This window comes from Mesocricetus auratus, unplaced genomic scaffold, assembly GCF_017639785.1.
Source record: "Mesocricetus auratus isolate SY011 unplaced genomic scaffold, BCM_Maur_2.0 Super-Scaffold_100025, whole genome shotgun sequence".
Classification (NCBI taxonomy): domain Eukaryota; kingdom Metazoa; phylum Chordata; class Mammalia; order Rodentia; family Cricetidae; genus Mesocricetus; species Mesocricetus auratus.
This window is the reverse complement of record NW_024429206.1, coordinates 19,053,661-19,071,036: the sequence shown is the minus strand read 5'-3', so window position 1 is coordinate 19,071,036 and position 17,376 is coordinate 19,053,661. Positions and strand designations below refer to the sequence as shown.

General features: G+C 48.8%; 1 long non-coding RNA gene across 1 annotated transcript; it reads left to right on the top strand.

The window, feature by feature from the left end:
* Window positions 1-7,143: 7,143 nt before the first annotated feature.
* Window positions 7,144-14,097, top strand: LOC121133909. Its single transcript, XR_005870923.1, has 3 exons — window positions 7,144-7,168; window positions 7,746-7,780; window positions 13,644-14,097. It is a non-coding gene; the product is annotated as an uncharacterized LOC121133909 (long non-coding RNA).
* Window positions 14,098-17,376: the final 3,279 nt, after the last annotated feature.

The window sequence follows — 17,376 nt, the reverse complement described above, 5'->3', positions numbered from 1 at the left end:
CATGACCAGAAAGCAAGTTGGGGAGGAAAGGGTTTATTTGGCTTATACTTCCATATTGTAGTCTATCACTGAAGGAAGCCAGGACCCGAACTCCAACAGGGAAGGAACCTGGAGGCCAGAGCTGATGCAGAGGCCATGAATGGGTGCTGCTTACTGGCTTGCTCCCCATGGTTTCCTCAGCCTGCTTTCTTACAGAACCCAGGACCACCAGGCCAGGGATGGCTGCACCCTCAATGGGCTAGGCTCCCCCGACACGTTCATCACTGATTAAGGAAATGCCATACAGGCTTGCCTACAGCCTGCACATGTGGGAGCATTTTCTCAACTGAGGCCCCCTCCTCTCAGGTGACTTTAGCTTGTGTCAAGTTGACATAAAACCGGCCAGGTTTTATGATTTTATTGAGGACTTTTTGTTTCATTTTAGTTTGTTTTAGCTCTTTTTGTTTTGTCTTGTTTTTTGTTTTGGTTTTTTTTTTGTCCCTTTTTGGTTTGTTTTTTCTTCTTTTGAAAGAAAGAAGAGGTGGTGTCAGGGAGGAGAAAAAGAAGGGGAAAACATGACCAAAACACACTGTATGAAACAAATTTTAATAAGAAAGGTGATGGTCAATAGAGGAAAGACACCTGACATTAATCTCGGGCCACATATACACGGAGGAGGGCACCCCCTGCCCCATGCACACACAGAGATATGTGGGTAAATTTAGGAATTTCTTACTGCTATGATGTCATTTTTATTAGTTTCACTAAGCAAGCAAAACCATGTGTGTTCTCCTAAATGTATCCTAGTGGGCTAACCAAATGAAGTATACAACATAATTGTTGGGTAGGTTTTTTTGTTTGCAATGGCTTAAAAAAATCTCAGGAATTTAAATAATTAGCAACAAAGTTGGGGAAAGGAAGAAAGTGATGTTAGCTACTAGTTAATGAGTTGTTTAGAGTGACCTTTCACCTGGAAGAGAATAGGGCCGAATCATAGGTAATGCTTTCTTAGGGGGATGGGATTTGCTTTGAAACAATGTCTTACTAAGGAACCCAGGTTAGCCTAGAAGTTGCAGTCCCCCTGCCTCCAAGCCTCAGCAATGCTGACAGGTGTGGTGTGGCAACCTGGCCTGGCTTCGGAGATGCTTGTTTTCCTAGAACAGGCTGGAAACTGCGCTGTGACAGATCTGAGCATGGAAGAGAAACTGGGACACACCCAGAGATGGGCTTGGAACCTCAAAAAGATACCACCTGCAGATCGCTGCTCTGCCCTAGAGGGAATGCCAAGGCTCTGGGCCATTACCCGGATACCCACAAGTAGGCTTGCAGACACCGCAGGGCAGCTTGGGACCAACTTGGTGGTGCTCATTCTCAAGGTCACACACACGTGGAGAAAAAGAGACTGACCTCTGCTCCAGGTAGGCACGCCTCCCTCCTTCCCTCAGAACCAAGCCTGGTCTTTATTTCAGGTGCTCTTTGATAAAGTAAAGTCCCCTCTGATTTCTTTGCATTTTTCCTAGCAGATTCCGCACGCTGAGAGAGCCTTTTACATTATTAATAAAAGTTTTGAGTTCGGTTACTTTGCTGTGGAAAATGAAAGGCTCTCTTTGGGGGCCTTTGAAACGGCAGCGTTACACACCTCCCATTAAGGCACTTAAGAGACCGAACACCCAGAGGGTTGAAAAAGCGGGGCCGCCCACGGAATCCAGAATTGTGTCTGCTACTGGGGGAGAGCGTGGCAGACACCGGCGACAGCTCTCCGTAATTAAAAGTTTACTTTCTTTAGTCTGTTGCCATGGGGACGATGTTTGGTTGCCGGTCTGAAATCATAAAGGGCGGTGGAGATCTATTGAGGAAAGCAAAGGTGACTTGGGAAAAAGGCTTTTAAGACCCGGTAGCTTGAATGGAGCAGGTAGAGAGCCGGCGACGAGGACAGACAAAAGTCCGGAAACGCCTAAACCTGAGTTATTTTGCTCAAAGACAAGTTAGGAGCAATTCAGTTTGCAGAATCCGTTCTTTCTTTTCTCTTTTATAAAACGTTTATTTATTTATTTACTTATTTGAGACAGGCTCTCATATCGTTCAGGCTGACCTCTTAACTCCAGTGTAGCCATGGATGACGTTGAAAGCCTGATCCTCCTGCCTCCACCTCCCAAGTGCTGGGGTAATAGGCAGAGAGCATGGCTGGAAGGGGTCAGGGACAAAATATCCTGGGGAATCACCCCTAGGGGTTCCCTCCCTTCAACTAGACCCTATTTTTTTAAACATTCACAAATATCTTTTGTTAAAAGTAACAATTTCCCAAAGAAAGAGTGTAAGTACTTGTGTTCTTTTACATAGTTCTTTTTAAATAATTAAGCTTGTTATTTGTCTATTTTGAATAATAGTTTCATTAGTTCTTTGAGAGTTCTATTCAATGTACTTTGACCATATTCACCCCATTTTGACCAACTCCTTCCACCCTCCCTCTCTACCCTTCCCTCCCTACCCAGCCAAGTTTGAATTTTCTCTTGCTTTTGCTTTGTTTTGTTTTCCCACATCTAATGCAACTTGTTTCCCCACATCTTCTCTTGGGAGTGGAGACAGCCCTGGAGTGTGGCCGACCTTGCAGGGGGTCCTATTGTCCTTAGAAAGACTGATTCTATCAGCAACCAAATGCCAACAGCTCCTTGGCAAGGGGTGGGGCTTTGTGCCCCTCCCCCACTCCACGCTAGAACTTTTGTCTGGGTTGAGCTTGGACAAGTCTTGTGCAGGCTGTCACACCTGCTGGGAGTTCAAGTGTGCAGCTGCCCTGCTGTGTCCGGAAACATTGTGTTCTTGAAGTTATTCACCACCTCCAGCTCTTACAATCTTTCCATGCCCCTTTACTGAAAAGTTCCCGAACCTTCGTGTGTGTGTGTGTGTGTGTGTGTGTGTGTGTGTGTGTATGTGTGTGTGTGTGTGTGTGTTTGTGTGTGTTGGTATATTCCATTTAGGATTGAGCAGTCTACAATCTCTTAGATTGCATGCTGACCGCTGTGACAATTTCATTCATAAACATAATGCTTACCAATCGCTCTCGCCGCCACTTTCTCCCTACTCTTCCCTCTTTCCCTTCCCCATCACTCTCTTTCTCAAATTCATATCTATTTGTTTCATTCTGTGACACACTGGGTTTAACCAGGGCTGTCTAATTCTCCCCACTTGGCAAGACAGGGAGACATTTTACAGAATGTCTGTTGACCTCCCCAGCTGGCTGCTAGTAGGAGGCAAGTTTGAACTTGGGTTGAGCATGGCTGACTCCTCCTTGGGCCCTGCAAATCTCTTGATTCAAGTACTCGGAGATGGATTTGGCCAACTCCAGGTACGGGAAAACATTAGAATCTTTTATAGGGTGCCACTGGGGGCATGAAGAGCCTATCTGATGCCCAAGGTGGGTGTTGCTAATTCTCTGGGCCAATTAGAGAAAATTATAGACTTTTTCCTCAATTGGACAGAGATCCTCCCAGAAGTCTTTAATCACCCTGTAAATCACCAAATAGCCAGACGGCAGAAAGCTTGCTGGGTGTTGACCCTGCACACTGCCTCTGTATGGTGGGCTCTCCACTTCTTCCCTTTTCTTCAGTCGTGACAGAAGGACTGAGTAGTGTGTGCAATTCCCTGAACTCATTCAAGAGCCCTCTAATTTTAAACCTGCTTTCTCAAAGGCTATCCCACTTCAAGGGACACAGTTTTCACACATCCCTGTTACCCTGGAGACCAGCCTACAGAGACTCAGCTAATCCTATCTCACAGTTGATAATGAGCCTGGGCAACCAAGACAGGAACATTACAGAAGTACTGGTGGCCTGTGCTAAGTGCTTCCTCTTCTGGGTGATCTGTGCTAGGTGATGGTCCAAGGGTCTAGCTCTGCTGTTAACCTGTGTGCAATTGTCACTCAGGGGAGAGTCAGTGAAGAGCCATAGAGGTCTTAGCCACATCCCTCCCACCCTTAGCCTCTCTTTAGGTTCTGACTTTTTTTTTTTGGAGACAGGGTTTGTCTGTGTATCATTGGAGCCTGTCCTAGAAATCTGCTCTGTAGACCAAGCTGGTCTTGAACTCACAGAGATCTACCTGCCCCCGATTCCCATGTGCCAGGATTATAGGCCTGCACTACCAGGTAGAGTAAGCATACATATATGCCGTTAGAACGCACCTTCCAACAGTGAATGGTGGGTGATCCCACTTTACATTGGGTCCCCTTCTGGAGGACTGTCCCCGCTCTCTGTCCAGGACCCTGACAGAGCTTGTCTACTCTCTCCAGTCTCACTATTCTGGCTACAATGCACCATGTGACCACAGAAAGACAATTCAAAAAGAGAGGGACTAATTTATTTTTTTAGCAGCCTTCCATGTTCTAATGAATGTCCTTTCAGTCCCCCCACTCCCAAACACATCATAAAGGGCTGCCCATGGGGACAAAGCATGGCAGCCCTGGGTGTCCCTGAATGGTCATGTGTAGGCTGACCCTGGGCTGGCAGTTTCTCCCTATCCACCGGGGAAAGACTGAAATGTGGGGTTTGCATATTATGAAATGTCTGGGTGAGTGTGTAAAAGTGGGGGTGGCGCTGAGCATATGGCTACATCGTGTCCCTCAGTTAAATGGCTTTGTACATTCATTGGCCCATTAAGAAGAGTACGTACCACACCTGCCCCGTGCCCCCGCCCCCGCCGCTGAGCATGGTGCAGCCTCCAGGTCTGCACTGGTGACCAGGTTGCAGTCTGTCTTGATTATGGTTGCAGGGCTGTTCTACCTCAGACAGGGAGCTGTCACCTGGCCTCAGCATGCACCATCTCTGGGCACCCCATTAGTAACTAAAGTGACTCTCCACACTTAGGACAATGCAAAGACTAGGCGCTTCAGAATTCTCTCTCTCAGTCTCCACCCTCAGGAAGATTGACAGCCAGGGAGAGTGACAGTGAAGCTTGGCCCTGGGGCTGTCCTATGCCTGGTAGGGCATTAAGCTGGATCTCTGATCTGTACTCGCTTGGAGACAGCAACGTTGTCTCATACAAATGACATCCCTACCTGAGACGCCCCCACCCCCGCCCTGCTCCACACAGTCACCCCTCATAGCTGTCACAGTGCTGGTCAGCACCCAGAGGTGACAACTGCTGCTCTGTGGCCCTGTGGGAATGTCAGATCTGCAAAGCTCAGGGTTAAGGACATTGTCCCACCATGCACGCAACACAGGCACCAGGAATGGAGGAGCCGGCGGGTGAGTGAACGGCTTGCTCAGCCAGGTGGGAAGAATGGTTTTGAGAAATTCTGCCATGCCTGATATTTCCCTTCAGGAAAATGAGCTGATGGACACGAGGTTCACGCAGGGGGTTGGGAAGCCACAACTTGAGCCTGGGTCCTTACTCCCCGCTTCCTTTACATTTTTCCATTAGGATACAATTCTTTCTTTCATTTTTGTTTTTCTTTTTAAAGTATGTATTCTTTTTTTTTTTTTTTTTTTTTTTGGTTTTTGGTTTTTGGTTTTTTCGAGACAGGGTTTCTCTGTGGCTTTGGAGGCTGTCCTGGAATTCGCTTGGTAGTCCAGGCTGGCCTCGAACTCATAGAGATCCGCCTGCCTCTGCCTCCCAAGTGCTGGGATTAAAGGCGTGAGCCACCAACGCCCGGCCTTAAAGGATGTATTCTAAGGGCTATTTTTTTTATTGTGGTGTGCGTTTATTTATTTAGTTGAATTTGTTATCTGAGAATTTCATATATGATTATAATATCTCCTGCCCATTTTACCCTCCAACTCCCCTGATGCCCTTCCCAACATGACTTCTTCCCCACTTGATATCCTTTTATTCTATTATTTTATTTTATTTTAAATAACTCACTGAGCCCAATTAGTGCTGGAGCATGGGCAACCTACTAACAGTCATATCCCAAAGAAGAATAATTTTCCCTCTCCAGAAAATATCAATCGGCAATGCTTTAAAAATTAGGGGTGGGGCCTTATAGGTTCTTCCCCCATCTATGCTGGATTTTTGACTGGCTTAATCTTGTGCGGGTAAAGACAGCAGTTGTGGGTGCCTAGGTGCAATGGTCATGTCACGTTCAGAGGGCAACATTTCCTAGCTCTCCTCCTCATCACAAGCTCTTTCATTCTTTCCTCTACTTCTTTAGTGATGGTCCCTTGGGGTGTTTGGGAAGGTATTCCACTTGGGGCTGAATACTCCAACTCACCTAGAAGAATTTGATTTGTTGAGAACTGAATTTTATGGAGGTGAAATATATAATGTGCATTTATACATTAGGTGGTTTTTATTAAAAGGGAAATACAATGAAATGTGGTGAGATATAAACATCTATGTCATCCCCATCCCATCAGATGAGGGGGACATTATCATTCCAGAAAGTTCCATTTTGCCCTTCACCAGCCAGTTACCTTCAGTCTTGACAGCCATTATTCCAGTCTTGGTCTTAGTTTTTAAGAAGGGAACCAAACTGCAGGTGTCACTTTGTCTGGTCACTCTCCTATAGCAGTGTCTCTGAGATTCATCCATGTGTAGCAAGAGCTGGAATTCCTCCCTTCGTCCTGCTGTGTCATGCTTCATAGGCACCTAGAGTCATGTCCACCCAGCACCCGCTAGACACCGGTAGTCTATGGTGTGGGGCTCCCGCGATGAACACTGCTCTGAGTCAAGTTCATGAGTAATTCCAGCCCACATATGTTGTCTTACTCTGCTGGGATTTCCATCTAAGGACGGAGATGGTGGCTTATGGGGCAGGTGCATACTCTCCTCGGGCTTGGCAGGTGAATCCTCCCAGCAAACTGTACCAGGAATAATAAAAACCCAGAGACAGATATTGGGGTTCAAGCTGAAGATCAGAAAAGCAAAACAACCAGTCAGTAGCTCTTACCTCTACCAAGGCTGGAACGGCAATCCTGTCCTCACCATGACTGGAAACTGAATCCCAGGTCTGAGACCCTGCTCCTGCCTTACATACCTCTCTAGTGCTTGGGATTAAAGGCATGCGCCACCGCCCCCCCCCTTCCATGGCTGACTAGTATGGCCGCCTGGCCTCTATGGCTCTGGTTAGCTTTGCATTCTGATCTCCAGGCAAGCTTTATTAGATCATAAACAATATATCACCACAGTGAACTTTATAGGGCTCAATCACCCCTCCCCAGTTCCTATATGGAAGCCCCAATTCTGACTGCCTCAGAAGGTGAGAGTGCTTAGAGTCACAGCTTTGTAGAGATAAGTAAGACAAAATGGCATGGCCACCCTGGCCCTGATGGCTCTGACAGGTATCCTTGCAAGAAGAGACCAGAATGCAGACATGCACAGAGGGCCAGGCACTGAGGACTCAGGGGGAAGACCCAGTCTACAGGCTCAGGGGCCCTCTGGGGGAGGCACACAAAGCCAGGCCCTTGCCTCCAGTCAGTCCCTGAGACACAGATTACTGTCATTTGGGCGTTGTCTATAGGACTCTGTTGCAGGACTCTGCAGGCCACACAGCAGCGAATCCCATTCCTGCTGTTGAGGTGAGAGCTTTCGGCTGCCCTGTCCAGCACTGCTGTTCACATTTTTCCATTCCCTTCAGCTTTGCTGGGTGAGGGAGCATCTCAGAGTGGTAGGTTTTTCTTTACTTGTGGTGTGTGTGTGTGTGTGTGTGTGTGTGTGTGTGTGTTTAGTTAGCTAGATGATAGAAGATAGATTAGAAAATAGATGATTGACAGATGTATATAAAATCGGTAGATGATAGATAGATATGCAGATGATAGAGACTTTTATTTTTTCAGTAATGGGGATTGAACCTTGGCTTCACATCGTCCAGGTAAGCACATTACTGTTGAGCTACACCCTAGATCTCTTTTGGCTTTATACTTTGAAACAGGATCTTACTTATTCACTCAAGCTGACATTGAACTTGGAATTCTCCTGCCTCGGCCTCCCAAATACCTAGGAGTATTGTCTGTGACACCAGTCCTGGCTAGTTTGTGTGTGTGTGTGTGTGTGTGTGTCCGCCCTTCAGAGTGTTCTACTATATCACCTTGGCGAGGGCCCCCAGGTCATTGACATCACTGTGGGAGACACCCCAACTCTATGCATACGCTCTGAAGCCACTGCCCATTCCTGGTCCCAGAGCCATACATCCCTCATGCACTTCCTGTTTGTATGAATTACACTTCCGGTGGTTCCCTGTTGAGCTTCCTTCACCGATGTCACGCTTCTGTGGTCCATCCGCACAGCGTCAGGCACCAGTACCTCACCCCGCTTCACAGCTGAGCCATGCCTCATCATGTGCCAGACCATGTTTGGCCGGTCCATCCTCAGTTGGCGGACATGAGATGGTTCCCTTTGGGGACTACGGACAATATCACCTCTCTGTGATTCTAAGTTGACTTTTCCCAGTGACAGACAGACCCAAGGAATTTCGCAGGGGTCTCCTAGACCACTTATGTGCTGGGCCTTCACACCCAGGTGCCTTCACCTCTCAGAGCCAAAAGGTTCTCTAATCTGTAAACAGGGGGCCATACTCCTTGCTGAGCTACCATGAGAGTAAATGAGGAAATAGACTTGGAGATGACACACGGCACCAATCAGACCAGCTGTCAGGTGGGCTGACAGGCAAGGCCACTGTTCTTCCTGCCTGCCCAGAACCTTGCTGGGAAATCTGCCTTTGCAAGGTCTCCCACACTCAGGGGAACAGTTTTGAAAGTTGGAATCTGCACCCTCCTGGCTGGGGGTGACTTAAGGCCTGAGATGGTAGGAACGTGCACTTCCTGCCAGGGTTCCTCCTCAGAGACCTGGGTCTTTAGCTGGCTGGCTATACGCACTATTGTTTCCCTGATTGTGACCATAAGCCACTACCCCATCACAGACTGGCCGAGGTTATTTTGAGCTCATAGGCAGACAAAGGCACTTGCAGAGGAAGGTGCTAATGAAGGCTCAGTATCCGGTGCAGACGCCTTTAGGAAGAGAAAATCAAAACAACAGCACAAACAGCTTTTCTGAACTCAGGGATCAGGGGATCAGATTTGTCTGAACCAGGGAGCCGCTTTCTGCCAGGATGTGCATCCCCAGGCCTAAAACGGAAGCAGGGGGACCCTCTTCCCTTTTCCTACTGCCTGGGAATTCTAAACAGCCTGGGGGTGGGTTCAGTGCTTTGGAATAGCACAAGGTAGGTAACTTTTATGAATACCTGAAGCACATTGGTGAGGGTATTCTGAGAACCCTCACTGGCCCAGTATGTGACCTCTGACAGAGCCCCTGGGCACAGGTTAAACCTGCCCACCCACCTCAAAGCAGGTGGTGTCCTGTCCCAGGAGCAGGGTATAGGTTCATTGTGTTCTGGGCTGTCCGTGTGTCCTAGTTTGCTTTCTATTGTGATAAAGTACTGATCAAAACAGTCTTGGGGAGGAAAGAGTTTCTTTCCTCTTAGAGCTCATAGCTCGTAGTACATTATAAAAGGGAAGTCCGGGCAGCAACTCAAGGCAGGAACCTGGAGGCAGGAGCTGATGCAAAGACCATGGAGTAATACTTCTTACTGGCTTCATAGATTTCCTCTTCATTTCTTCCTTTCTAAATAGTTCATTTGTTTTATTTTAAGTGCATTGGTATTTTGCCTGCTTGTATGTCTCTGTGAGGGTATCAGACCTTGGAATTGCAGACAGTTGTGAGCTGCCAATGTGGGTGTTTGGAGTTGAACCTGGGTCCTTTGGGAGAACAATCAGTGTTCTAGTCAGTGCTCTTAACCGCTGAGCCATCCCTCCAACCCCAAGCTTGTCTCCTCATAGCACCCAGGACCTCCAGTCAGGTGGTAACCCCACCCAAAGTGGGCTGGCCCTCTCCCATCAATCACTAATTGAGAAAATGCCCCCACAGACAGGCCCCCAAAGGCCAATCTGATGGGGGTGTTTTTCTCAATTGAGATTCCCTCTTCCAGGATGACCTTAGATTGTGTCAAGCTGACAAAAAAAATACTAGCCAACACATTGTCCTTCCTCTGCTTGGACAGGTGGCGGGGGACCCTGGCTGCTCTGCACATTTTCCAGGAGAACCTGGCAGTAGTCTGTGTTCTGGCTACACCCATCTTCCCACGGTGTGAGCTCTTTCAGGCTGCACACACAGGGAACCGGGACACAGTCTCCCACAGGTTAGGAAAACACAGACACATGCCACTGGTGCCAGTGAGAGAGGCTGAGCTCCCCCCCCCTCCATCTCCCCCCCCCTTCCCTCCCTCCAAAAGCACAATTAACTCCAGGTATTTTGGTCTGAGACCTGTGAAAACACGCACAGCCCTGCCTCTTTATCAGTTTATCAGCAGCAGGTCTCTGGGACGCCAAGGTTTTCTGTGGTTCCACAGTCACATCCAGGCCCCAGGGAAGCTGCGCAACTTCTGCATGGCTCTGATAGCTGTCTGTCTGCCTGTGACACAGCCAGACAAGATAGGGAGGAAGTCAATGGGTCATACACACAAGTGTGGGGGGGGCGGGGGCGCGGAGGCCTTTGATCTCATCGCTGGGGAACTTCACTGTGGTTCCCGTGAAGCTCTGCTGTTGGGGCCTGGGAGACAAAGGGAGGGGAAGTGTGAGCAGGGCAGGAAACAGGAAGCCGAGGGGCAGGAGCGGCGGCTTTGAAAGGGCTCCTGGCCTGGTGCTGCTGTGTGCACCGGCCCTTATCTGCTTTCCAGGAAGACGGTCTGTTCTCACCGCTTTGAGCGGTGAATCGGGGCTGTTGACTTGGGTGGGGTCTGGATGATCAGCCCCCACCTTCCTCTGGCCACATGAGGAAGAACTAGAAGTGTTCTGGATCCCTGAGTCCCGGCATCCGACCTCCCAGCTCTCCTGAGCTTCTCTTGCCCAACAGCTGCTATGGCGCTGTATGTTCGCTTCTGTTTCAGGCTGGTGCACACGAGGTAGATGCCACTCTGGTCCGTGGGCATCCCCCCCCCCCCTAAATCCACATTCTCAGGCAAGTACAGGTGGCCTGGGCTGCCCTTCAAGACACTCAGACTGCCACACAGAGCCTCGGGGCCGAGGCTCCTCCACCCACCCCAAAGCAAGGGAGCCCTGTTCCTGAGCTTAGGGCATAAGCGTGTACCGATCTTTCTGCTCTTTTTCTGCTTTGGTGGGTGGGAGGAGGCTCTGGGTGGTCCCTGCATCACAGAGGGTATGTAGGACAGGAGCAGTCTCCAGGAACCTCAGGATGATGACAGGCAATGCTAAGGGACTCTTGGACAGAAGGGCCCTGTGATCACTCTGTGCCCAAGACAATCCCGTTCCCACCTCTCCTGGCTCACTTCCCATCTATTCACAGGCAATTAGCCCTAAGGTGTGCCAGAGGCGGCACAAAACCCAAGAGTTATTTTCTCTAACCTACAGACTCAACAACACCTGAGGCTCTGAGGCAGCCTGTGCTTGGTGCAGGATGAAGAGTTGAATAAAGATGGGACAGATTTGGGACTGACCTCGGGTGGCCTCAGTCCAAAGCTGGGCATCCCCCCCCCCCCCCCAGATCCACAGGCTTCTCGCTGTTCAAACTGAGGTTTCAGCTTGGGGTCAGACCTGATGCTAAAGCTGGATTTTTAAAGCTCATTTTAAAATCCTTTAAAAATTTGTGTGTATATGTGCACGTGTGCAGAGTGAGGCCAGAAGAGGGAGGCATGCATGTTTCGGGGCTGGAATACAGGTGGGTGTGAGCTACCCAGTATGCATGCCGGAACTGAACCAGAGCCCTCTGCAAGAACAGCAAGTGTTTTTAACTGCTGAGCCACCTCTCCAGCCCTAAGAAACTTGTATTTCAAAATATGGCTTTGACTTTATGATCCCTTGAATAGAGGTTTTTGTTTGTTTGTTTGTTTTTGTTTGTTTGAGAAAGAAAGCCCATTCCCATTTGATTCTGAACCACAGTAACTGGTAAAGCATGGTTCTCTTGTCATTACCCTGGCCCTTTTCTGAACATTGCAGAAAACCCCCTTTAAATTCATATCATGTAGAAGTAACCAGCTGGGCAGGGTGGTACATGCCTGTCATCCCAGCACATAGGAGACAGAGAAGGAGAAGCAGGAGTTCAAGGTTATCTTGGAGTACATAAGGAGTTTGAGGGGAATCTGGGGTCCATAAAGCCTTATTTCAAGATAAATAAATACATAAAACAAACTTAGAAAAAAAATCATGCCCACTATGGGTGGTCATGTTATTTTGTTTCCAGGCATTTTTGATACACAGATTCCTACTTCTGACACCAGAGACAGGTGAAGATATTTCCTGCCATTCTTCATGGATAAACAAAACCAGCAATTAGGGAATGGAACAAGAATGGCAAAATTCTGGAGGAAGTTGAGGAGACCAACTATGGGCTGTCTAGGGGCTGTGTCTCTGGAGGGAAGAGTGGGTGGGCCCCTCTATTTTCCCCCATAGAGACCTTAATGGGCAGCAGAATTAGTGCCCACTGGCTGGTGTGTACAAACTTCATGATTACCCTCAGTTTTGGGATGCCTGCGCAGGCCCGCCAGCCACTTCCCTCTCTCTCATGCTCACACAAGCTCTCAGAGAGACCGTGTGTCTCTGTCAGGTCCCTAGCAGAGCCACATTTCCGGAGCAACAGACTTTGGTGACCTGGAAGGAAAGGAACTAGGCATGCATACTGCCACAAAGTCAGCAAAAGTAACACGCTCAGGGGCGGCACAGGCAGCATGTAGTCCCTCTGGTTGGGGTTTTTTAGAATTCATGCCCATCTGGGGATGAGGAGATGTGATGTGGAAGGGAGACCCAGAAATGTCTTCATTTAGGGTTCTCTGTCCAAGTCCCTTGTGACCTGTTACACTGATTATTTTTTTTTTTGGTTTTACGAGACAGGGTTCCTCTGTATTGTTTTGGAGGCTGTCGGTCCAGCCCAGCCTCGAACTCACAGAGATCCACCTGCCTCTGCCTCCCGAGTGCTGGGATTAAAGGCGTGCGGCACCACCGCCCGGCCTACACTGATCTTTTACAAGGCTGTTTTTCCAACTACCCAAGCTGGAGTCCCCCAAACTTTTTCTCGTGTAATAAATAATGTGGAAGGTGGGTGTTAATGTCAGCCACCTTCAAGGTTCACTTTAACTTATTCCCTGTGCTTGGACTGCACCAGTGCTCTGACCCCAAGTAGCCCTCACTCTTAGTCCTCCACAGCATTGTGATGAGCAGGTCCTCCTCTCCCTGTGGTCACAAGGGGACCCGTGTTATCTGAGGCTCCTGTCTTTGATGTACATCATGAATCATCTCAGGCTGCCACTATTCCAGCCAGCCACAAGGTGCAGGGAGCATGGGCAAGGTCTGTGTCCAAAGACTGGGTCTGATGGCCTTAGCTCATATTTATGGACTAGGGCTTGGGAACATAGTTAATTAGCACTGAATGGCAAAGGAGCCTGGGCAATGCAGACCAGCTGCCTGCCAGGGAGGAGGAGGAGGCAGATGAGTTTTGGTGAGCAATTACCTCAGGAATTCCCCCGCATTGGGCATGCTCTGCGGGTCTACTCTTCAAGTCCCCCTGCCTCCAGTCTTGGCTCAGTCATCTGGCCCACACTTGGCCAACTGGAAGTTTTCTCCCATGGCTTCTGGAGTTGAGTGGCATTCACCAGGGCAGACTCAAAGAGCAGGCCTAAGTGGATTACTTCTGTGGCAGTGGATAAAACCTTCCCGTTCCTCCTGCTGCAGTGACGCTGGGAGCCAGGCCCTTTGTCTACCTTCAGTGTTCCAGCTTCCTGCTGCTCACCAGAGCCCTTCATGCCAGCAGATGAGCTGCTTGATTAAATGAGACGAAGATGCTGCTAGAGCCGCGAGCAAAGACTGTTCACTCATAGGACCGCGAGCAAAGACTGTTCACTCATAGGACCGCGAGCAAAGACTGTTCAACCATAGGACCGCGAGCAAAGACTGTTCACCCATAGGACCGCGAGCAAAGACTGTTCACCCATAGGACTGCGAGCAAAGACTGTTCACCCATAGGACTGCGAGCAAAGACTGTTCACCCATAGGACTGGATGCTGGGGAGGTTCCTGCTGACTCATCTTGATATGTTATGCCAATGGAGAACTGGCTGGTAGATTCTGGCCATCTCTCCATGTGTCCTGGTCAAATACCTTCTTCTGGGTCTTCTGGAGAGCGAGAGAAAGAGAGGGGGGGAGGGAGAGACAGAGAGAAAGGGAAAGAGACAGAGGGAGAGAAAGACAAAGAAACACAGGCAAATACAGAGGAAGACAGAGACAGAAATAGAAACAAAGAGAAAATGTAGGTATGTGTCAGAGAGAGAGAGACAAAGAGACACAGAGACACACACAGACAGAAGGATACAGAAAAAGAGAGAAAATATATGTGTGTATGAGACAGACAGACAGATGGACAAAGAGACACAGGAAAAAAAAACCACACAGACACAGAGGGAAACAAAGACAGAATGTATATGTGTGTAAGAGAGAGATAGAAATAGAGACAGACAGAATGTGTGTGTGTGTGTTTGAGAGAGAGAGAGAGACAGACAGACAGACAGACAGACAGACAGACAGACAGACAGACACTGTGATTGAACAGAAAGCATCCAACCAAAAAGAAGAGTCTTCATTTGACTGGGAATTTGTTAGTTATGGAATTCTACCCCTGTGGTTTTGTGAGTTTTCTTCCTGTCTGTGTGTGTGTGTGTGTGTGTGTGTGTGTGTGTGTGTGTGTGTGTGTGTGTGTGTGTGTGTGTGTTTGTTCAGGTGCCAGTGCAGACCCGAAGAGACTGTTGGATTTCCTGGGGCTGGAGTGACAGGTGTTTGTGAGCCCTCATGTAGGTGCTGGGAACCCAGGTCCCTTGCAAGAACAGCAAGTGCGCTTATCTGCCAAGCCAGTCTTCAGACCAGACCCGTGAAGCTATTGCAATTCGATTTGGAAGCAAAGCCAGTGGGAAAGAAATGCAGGTTCAGTCAGAATGTAACTCAGTAAAACAAAGCAACCAAAATGCCAAACCTGTCTGTTCTGGAGGAGGACAACGCAGCACCGTTGTGGTCTCCCAGATGGAGGTGTGTAATAGGCAGGGAGACTGCCGTTGCTGGCACTCGGGCCACACAGGTCCTCATGGGCCTGCTCAACTTGCACCAGGCTTGAACTTTAAAACTGTCAAAATTTAAAAACTAAGAAAGACCAAGTCCATGTTTTGGATTTACTTTTCAATTTTTGAGACTTTCATGTGTGAATACTATATATAATTTCTAGCCCCCCTCATTTCCAACTCCTTCCATATCCCCCTCCTCCTCTCTCAGTCTCATGACCTCTTCTTTATTTTTTGTTTTTTTGGTTTTTACGAGACAGGGTTTCTCTGTATTGTTTTGGAAGCTGTTGGTCCAGCCCGGCCTCGAACTCACAGAGATCCACCTGCCTCTGCCTCCCGAGTGCTGGGATTAAAGGCCTGCGCCACCACCGCCTGGCGACTTCTTATTCTTTAATTATTATTGTTACATATATATGCAATACAGACATATACACACACAACTCGCAGGTTTAGGGCTGACCACTTGGGACTGGATAACCTATTGGAGGCTTGTCCATGCTAATTCTCCCTCTCTGTGAAGCCACTGATTATCTGTGGCTCTTCATCTAGGGTGGGGCATTGTAGAATTTCCCCACCCATGCTGGCATGGTGCTATTGACTTTCTGCTTTCTTTGGACAATGTGGGATCCTGTTAGTTGACAGCTTCATTGCTCCATGGTAACACCCAGCAGGGGAGGCTGGCCGTACCTGTGGTCTTTAGACACACTGCCTATCCATTCATCAGTTACCAGCTCAGCCTGCATCTGCAATCCCCAGTGGGTGTTCTGTGAGGCATACTCCAGGAAGCATGGCTGTGTGCCTGGGCAATGAGGAACCACTAAGAACCGAGGAGAGAGACGCCAACTGAACTCACCCCACCTTCCTTTCTGTGTGGTCAGGAAGACTGCAACCCACATGCCCTGAGTTCCTGCTTCCTTCATAGCTTCTACCACCATTGTCTCCCTCGCCACATTTACCCAGCATTCCCTAGGACCCTGTCCACAAATACAGGTGGAGGGCGGCCCCTGCAGTCTCCGTGGCTGGGGAAGAGCGAGGTACAGATGGATCATAATTATTACCTGGAACCAAATTACTTTTAATGACTTCTGGTAGTTTCCCAGCCCAGTTCCAGCCCCCACCCACCCACTCACCAGTGAGGAAAGTTTAATGGCCTCAAGGAGAGTTGGTAATCCTGAAAGTTTTAAGCTGCTCAGTCAATGAGGAGGAGGACACTTAAGAAGCATCAGGCCGGGATAAGCATCGGGGAGGGCACCAGGTTCTCATGCGGATCCAGGGAGCCATTAATAGAGGCAATGATATGAAAGGAAAGACACCTTTTGACTGTCTGGCAGGGTGGTGTCCCTGAGAGCGAAATCAATTAGCATGTGAAATCTTGTTCTGAGGCAGCACACGTACTCCAAGCCAGTCTCAGAAGGACCTCTGGGCAATGACACAAATGCATGTCCCAGCAGAGTGCAAGCCCAGGCTCCTAGGGTCTCTTTTTATAACCCCCTCATTTCTTTAAATGAATTTTCAAAGCAAAAATGTATTTGCTTTTTTCCCTTAAGGTCAACCAGTCTGATCCAAGTTTGCCGCCAGCTCCCAAGTCCTGAGAATCGTGCTTATGTTTAGCATCTCAGAACCCAGACTATGAAGATGTTACCTTCTTCTCTGTCTTCCCTCTCACCCCCAGTTCTGGCTCTTGACCCCACACTTTTCTTAATCTGATCTTGGGTCCTTCTTGCTCAGTCTGTCACGTGTCAAAAAGGCAGCCAGTGTTGACTGAGTCCCTGGTAAGCCTTAGACATGATAGTTGGTGCCAGAGGGTTTACCAGCATTCAGTCTGCCTCTCCACCCTCAGAGCAGTCCGTCTAGTACCCGAAGTACTCAGTTTACGGACTTCTCTGAGGCAGAGATGGTCTTGTGACCCTGTCCTGGTGGTACGCGGTCTTCTAAGGAGCAGAGGCTGCCCCTGCTGTGCCTTGGACTTTGGATCGTCACCAAGCTGAGCATGGAGGCACCTTCAGTCATCTTGCTGCCATGAGGACAAAGCATCCCGGAAAGAGAAAGAGTCCTGCCCGCAGGATGCTGGTGACATTAGAGAAATAAACCACTCTGAGTCTTGCTGTCATAAGATTGCTGACGGTGGTTGGATTTCTGCCTTGCCTCTGAACCTAACTTTGATTGTGAGAATAAGTCACCCCAAGACATCTGCTTTCAGATGGCCAGCCATCTTGTGTCTTGCACTATGTCACTGAGGACTTATGGACATGCTGGTGAGTTGTACCGCCAAATGCTCTTGCTCTGAAATATTCATCAGGCACCCTCTATGACAGGGTGACATGGCTGTGTCTTAGGCCTCCAATAGTGAGGGCTTGGCAG